This window comes from Phodopus roborovskii, unplaced genomic scaffold (genome assembly GCF_943737965.1).
Source record: "Phodopus roborovskii unplaced genomic scaffold, PHOROB, whole genome shotgun sequence".
Classification (NCBI taxonomy): domain Eukaryota; kingdom Metazoa; phylum Chordata; class Mammalia; order Rodentia; family Cricetidae; genus Phodopus; species Phodopus roborovskii.
The window spans coordinates 16,530,944-16,537,092 of record NW_026125278.1 but is presented as its reverse complement, the minus strand read 5'-3'; positions in this window follow the sequence as shown (position 1 = coordinate 16,537,092).

Sequence of the window (6,149 nt, the reverse complement as noted above, 5' to 3'; positions counted from 1 at the left end):
ACAGGAAGAACTCGATGCAGTTTCCTTATCTGTTACTTTCTCCTGTTGGTTTTATTGTTGTTGTCTTGGTCTTTTTGTTTGTTTTCTGAAATATGATCTCTGCGTGTAGTCCTGACTGTCCTGGAACTGTTCTGTAAACCAGGCTGGCCTCGAACTCACAGAGATAAGTCTACCTTTGTCTCCCCAGTACTGGGATAAAAGGTGTGTGCCCCCATGCCGGCCATATCTATTTCTGTGACCCAGTTTTTAGTTTAAAAAAGTAATTCTCTGGGCTGTGCAGGGTCTCTGATGTATCTGGTCTCTAATATTCGAATACACTGTTCAGTTGGTGACACCGTTTACTTCCGAAAAGGTCAGGGCCACTTAAAACAAGCAGAAAAGTCAACAATGGAGCAACACAGTACACTTCTGCTATTTATTCTCCAGCCTTCCCAAGGACAGAGACTAAGTCATAGTATCCCCTCAGTTTCGTAAAGTTTATTCTGGCAGTCACAACATAGTGTTGGTCAGTGTGCCTGTGCCAGAGTCAGAGCTAGGTGTTAGTGACATGAAGATACATTTTATGCCTTTTATTTTTCCTTTTCCAGAACATATAACCAAGCAAGGCACACACATCCAAACAAGCAAGTACAGTAAGCATTATAGAGACAATGTAAGTCAGGGGACAGAAGCTTCTGGCATATTTTACCAGAAGAGAAGCTTGAGCTAAGATATAAGAGCCAAAGGACAGCTGGGAAGAAATTTGAAGATAATAATAAGTGTAGAGTCGTGAACAGATGTGGGCATCTGCAAGGAAAGGTAAACAGCACAGTGTGGGGAGGAGAGGGCAGATGAAGCGGCATGATCAGGAAGAACTTGGACTGAAAGGTGAAGGAGTATGAACTGCACCTTGGTGGACCCTGATGCTCATGGCAGAGCATCCCACTGTGGTTCTGCTGGTCAGTTTCCAAAGAGGGGACAGAGGAGGCAGGAAAGAACCAAGACATGGTGATGGACTTGAGTCAGGACACGCCAGCATGCTTGCCCATAACTGGGACCGAATGATTGATTGTTGATGAGCAAAGGAAGAAGTGAATGAGTGGACGTAGATGAAGACAGTTCAGCATTATCATTTTTGGCACACTACATACATATAAAGCTCTGGGGACAGAGAATCCACAGAACTTATTTGTTGGTTTGGAGGACTTGAGGGTAGTTTTATGATAAAAAAATATAACAACAACAAAAAAAAACCCCACACAAAACAAAACACACACACACACACAGAATTGAGAAATTATCCCAACTTTACATGCAGGATGAGCCAAAAAAAAAAAAAAAAAGGATCAGTCCTGAGCACTGGAGGACATATCCAAAGCTCGGGGAGGGGGCTGGGGAGGACAGGGTGTGAAGATCGAACCCGTCATTCATGCCCTGCTCCTGGGAAAATGACACCAACTCTTCACCCTTCCCTATATTCACTTGTGGAGCCGACACAATATCTACTCTCTGGTATTCTCTGAAAGTGTTGGCAGGGTTCTTAGAATAGGCTCAATATAAGGCAGCTCAAATAGTCTGTTTCCTAATGAAGTAATGGGATACTTAAGGCTGGGTGCATTGACCTCATGGGCACAGTAGGGGCACTGACCGCTCTGCTGAAAGCACACATCATTGCATAGGTGGCCAACATACGTGTGAGAGAAACATCACCCATCAAAGGCAGAGAGAAAGACCAAGACGTCTCTTTGCTTCCTTTCTGGGGGAAAGCACCCCGAACCCTGGCCCCAATGACCCAGCCACCTCCCATGCAGCCCAGCCTCTTAAAGGGGCCCATCATGCAAGGAACCAAGCTTCCACCACAGGCAACTTTGGAGGCTACACTAATTCTAGAGCCCCAGCACCTGTCTGTGATAGAGAAACGGCCCAAGGGTGCAGTGGGGGGAAACTAAGTCAGTTCATATCATCAGAAGAGAGTGAGGAAGGGAATTCTGGAGTGGGGACTTAAAAGAGAATGGCACAAAGACAGGATGGTGGCTTTGCCATTCGGAGAAGAAACGGCTGGCAGGGTTCCTAGTTCACGTCTGTCACCCCAGCACTGGGGAAGCCAAGCGGGATACTGGACCCAGGGCAGCATGCTCTACGAAATGGAATGGCCCCGCCCCCTCCGACTCCTCCACACACAAGTGAGACAATTAGAAGTTTGTCTTGGCCTTTTTTCTGTCTATTCTTTCTTTGTCTTTCATCTAAATTTTTTTAAAACAATTCTTTCTTATTTTACATATCAATCCCAGTTCCCTCTCCTCCCATCCTCCCATGCTCTCCACCAACACCCCCATCCCATACCCCAACCACTCCCCAGGGAGGGTGAGGCCTTCCATGAGGGATCATCAAAATCTGTCAAGTCATTTCAGGTAGGGCTTAGGCCCACCCCTGTGTCTTTAGGTTAAGGGAGTATCCCTTCATGGGGAATGGGCTCCCAAAGTCCATTCATGCACTAGGGATCCAACCTGGTTCCACTGTCAGAGGTTCCTTAGACTGCCCAATCCTCCTAACTAACACCCATGTTCAGGAAGTCTGGGTCAGTCCTATGCTGGTTTCCCAGCTATCAGTCTGGGGTCCATGAGCTCCCCTTGTTCAGGTCAGCTGATTCTGTGGGTTTCTGTAGCCTGGTCTTGACCCCTTTGCTCATCACTCCTCCCTCTCTGAAACTGGATTGCAGGAGTTCTGCTCAGTGTTGAGCTGTGGGTGTCTGCCTCTGCTTCCATCAGCTACTAGATGAAGGCTCTAGAATGGCATAAAAGGTAGTCAGTCATCAATCTCATTATCAGGGAAGATAGCCTCTCCACTATTGCTCAGATTGTTATTTGGGGTCATTCTTGAAGGTTTCTGTACACTTCCGTAGTGCCAGATTTCTCTTTAAACCTACCATGGTTCCCTCTATTATGGTATTTCTTTTCTTGCTCTCCTCTACCCTTCCCCTGACTCAATCTTGCTGGCTCCTCACGTTCTCCTCTCTCCTCCTCTTCTCCCCTTCTCTTCCTCCTAACTCCCTCTCCCCACCCCCAATATGCTCAGGAGATCTTGTCCCTTTCCCCTTCTGTGGGGGACCATGTATGTCTCTATTAGGATTGTTCTTGTTTCCTAACTTCTCTGGCAGTGTTGATTGTAGGCTGATGATTCTTTGCTCTGTCTAAAATCGATATATGAGTGAGTACATACCATGTTTGTCTATTTGTGACTGGGTTACCTCACCCAGGATGGTTTCTTACTGTTCCAACCTTTTGCCTGCGAATTTCAAGATTCCATTGGGTTTTTTTCCCCCGCTGAATAGTACCCCATTGTGTAAATGTACCACATTTTCCTTACCAATTCTTCAGTTGAGGGGCATCTAGGTTACTTCCAAGTTCTTGCTATTCAAATTATGCTGTTATGAACATAGTTGAACAGATCTTTGTTGCATGAATGTGCATCTTTTGGGTGTATGCCTAAGAGTGGAATTACTGGATCTTGTGGTAGACGGATTCCCATTTTCCTGAGGAATCGCCATATTGACTTCCAAAGTGGCTGTACAAGTTTGCACTCCCACCAGCAGTGGAGGAGTGTTCCTCTGTTTCCACATCCTCTCCAGCAAACAGCATATTTTTTTTAATTTATTTTTTGTAGGTCTCTCTTTGTAGCCCTGGCTGGCCTGGAACTCACTCTGTAGACCAGGCTGGTCTTGAACTCACAGAGATCCTCCTGCTTCTGCCTCCTGAGTGCTGGGATTAAAGGCTCCAGCCATTCTGGTTTCTCTTTCTTTTATGAGATAGGGTCTCACGTAGCCAGTTGAGGGTGACCTTGAACTCTGGGGTCTCCCTCCATCACTACTATGAGTGAGTCACTTACCTTCTCTGTAACCAGCAGTGAAACAAAGTCTGACAGTCTCTGACTGTTTTCCAACTTTCTTAGTTTCAAAAGATGCTAATTTTTTAAAAATAATTTTCTATTAAAAATACAATGTTTCGCTGGGCAGTAGTGGCACACGCCTTTAATCCCAGCACTCTGGAGTCAGAGGCAGGCGGATCTCCATAAGTTCCAGGACAGTCTCCAGAGTTACACAGAGAAACCCTGTCTTGAACACTGCCCCTGCCCCAGTTTAAAAACTTATAGATGGGGCTGGAGATGTGGCTCAGAAGAGTGTTTGCCTAGCATGCAGGGAGCCTTGGGCTCAGTCTCCAGCACTACATAGACTAAGCAGGGTGGTACATACCAGAGGTGGGAAGGGCAAATTCCACAGTATCCTCTGCTACAAAAAGTACAGCAACCACAAAAATAAAGTAAAAGGAAGAAAAGAACACATGGCCTTCCCGAATCTCATTCCCAAGATGAATCCATGGCTTAGCAGTGCTGTGATAACTTCATGATGTTCACAAGCTGCTCTCAATGGAAAATCAGCATTCAGAGGGCACTGACTATATTTAAAGTGTCCATCACCATTCATTTAAAAAGATTTTTCTGGTTGGATGCAATAGGGGTTACCATGAGATTAAGGTCTGCAAGGGCTAGTGCAAAACCCTGTCTCAAAAGCCAAAAAAGAAAATAAGATTTATCTTACTTTATGCATATGACATGAAAGGGATTTATTTTCCCCTGTAGAGCTGTGGTTTCTGCTACCATGATTGCTTTGGATGTCAAACCATATATTTACTTAAAGATTGCGCACACAGCACAGTATATGCTCCTGAATTCACACACTGTTGTGTGGTTTCCTCTGCTGCCTTGGAAATGGTCATGCCAGTTCTCTTCAACTTTTCTGCTCATTGGCCACTTCATGAATATCACTGAAGGATGGGGTAGTTAAGCTGCTTTCCTCTAGTCTAGCTGAGAGGCACGTAGTCACTCTTGTTCACTTTTGCAAACACATAAGATGATGTCTGGGAGAGACACTCCTGAGTGGACGGGAAATTCAGAATCATGTGACTGGAGAAATTTAAAATCTGACTGCCAGCACACAGCCTCCTCTCACATTACCTCATTTAGAGGGTCTGTACAGGGGTCACTTTTCAAAGAACTCTTTCTTTATGACAGTTAAACTAATGAAAATGTCAGGTGAGGAGATGGCTCAGTGGCTAGAAATGCTTGCCCACAACCTGACACACTATGCTGGATCCCTAGCATCCACGTTTGCAACGCTGTACATCTATAACCCGGAATCAGCCGAAGCTCCTGGGCAGGGTAGCAAGCAAGGAGGGCTAGCCTGGAGTAAGCAGTGCAGAGAGATTGCCTCAGCAGGGTACCTCACATTCCTCTGCACTCACACACAGTAAACAGACAAGTACACAAATAAATAGGAAACGTTCATGCTTCTGTAACCCGGGGTTCATCAACTCTACTTAGAAAAGCAATCTGAACTGTTTCAGGCTGGTCTGCCCCCACCTGCTCTGTGTTGTCAAAAGAGGTGTAGAGATGTCTGTAAAGATGGCTCAGATGTTAAGAACCCAGGTTTGGTTCCCAGCACACACATGCCGATCTCATCTGTTTATAATTGCAGGTCCAGGGGATCTGACATTCTTTGAGACTTCTGTAGACACCAGGCATGCGTGTGGTGCACAGAAACACACACACACACACACACACACACACACACACACACACACCTGGAAAAAAAATGCAAGATACCCACATAGATGCATAATCGTTGAAATGTGTTCAGGCTAAGAACATATTTTAAAAGGAGAATTAGTAATCACATGGGCATCATCGCAACCCATTTGTGTCTCAGAGAGATCCCCTTCCCTGTAGGCACCGTTTCACTCCAGCAGCTGCTAGAGGGTATCTCTGAAGCTAATTTGAAAAGCAAATGGACAGTATTAGTAGACTTTTCCAAACCGTTGCTTAAAAAAAAAAAAAAAAAATGCTCCTTGATGCCTTCTAAATTTGTTCTACAGTGTTTCAGAGTTTAGGTTCGATTTTGAAAACTTGGAAACGCCTTAAACTCCCCAGTTCCTTGACATGGATTAAAATTAGGTCAAGGCTGTGTCATTGGGGGTGGGGGGACAAAACTTCCACTTTAAAGCCTGATTTTGGCGAGGGTAGGACCGCAGGCGCTGGGGACACCGCGGATCCGAGGAGTCGGAAGGCGGAGACTCATCCCTGAGAGACTCCAGCCCTCGAGGTCCTGCAAGGCACCC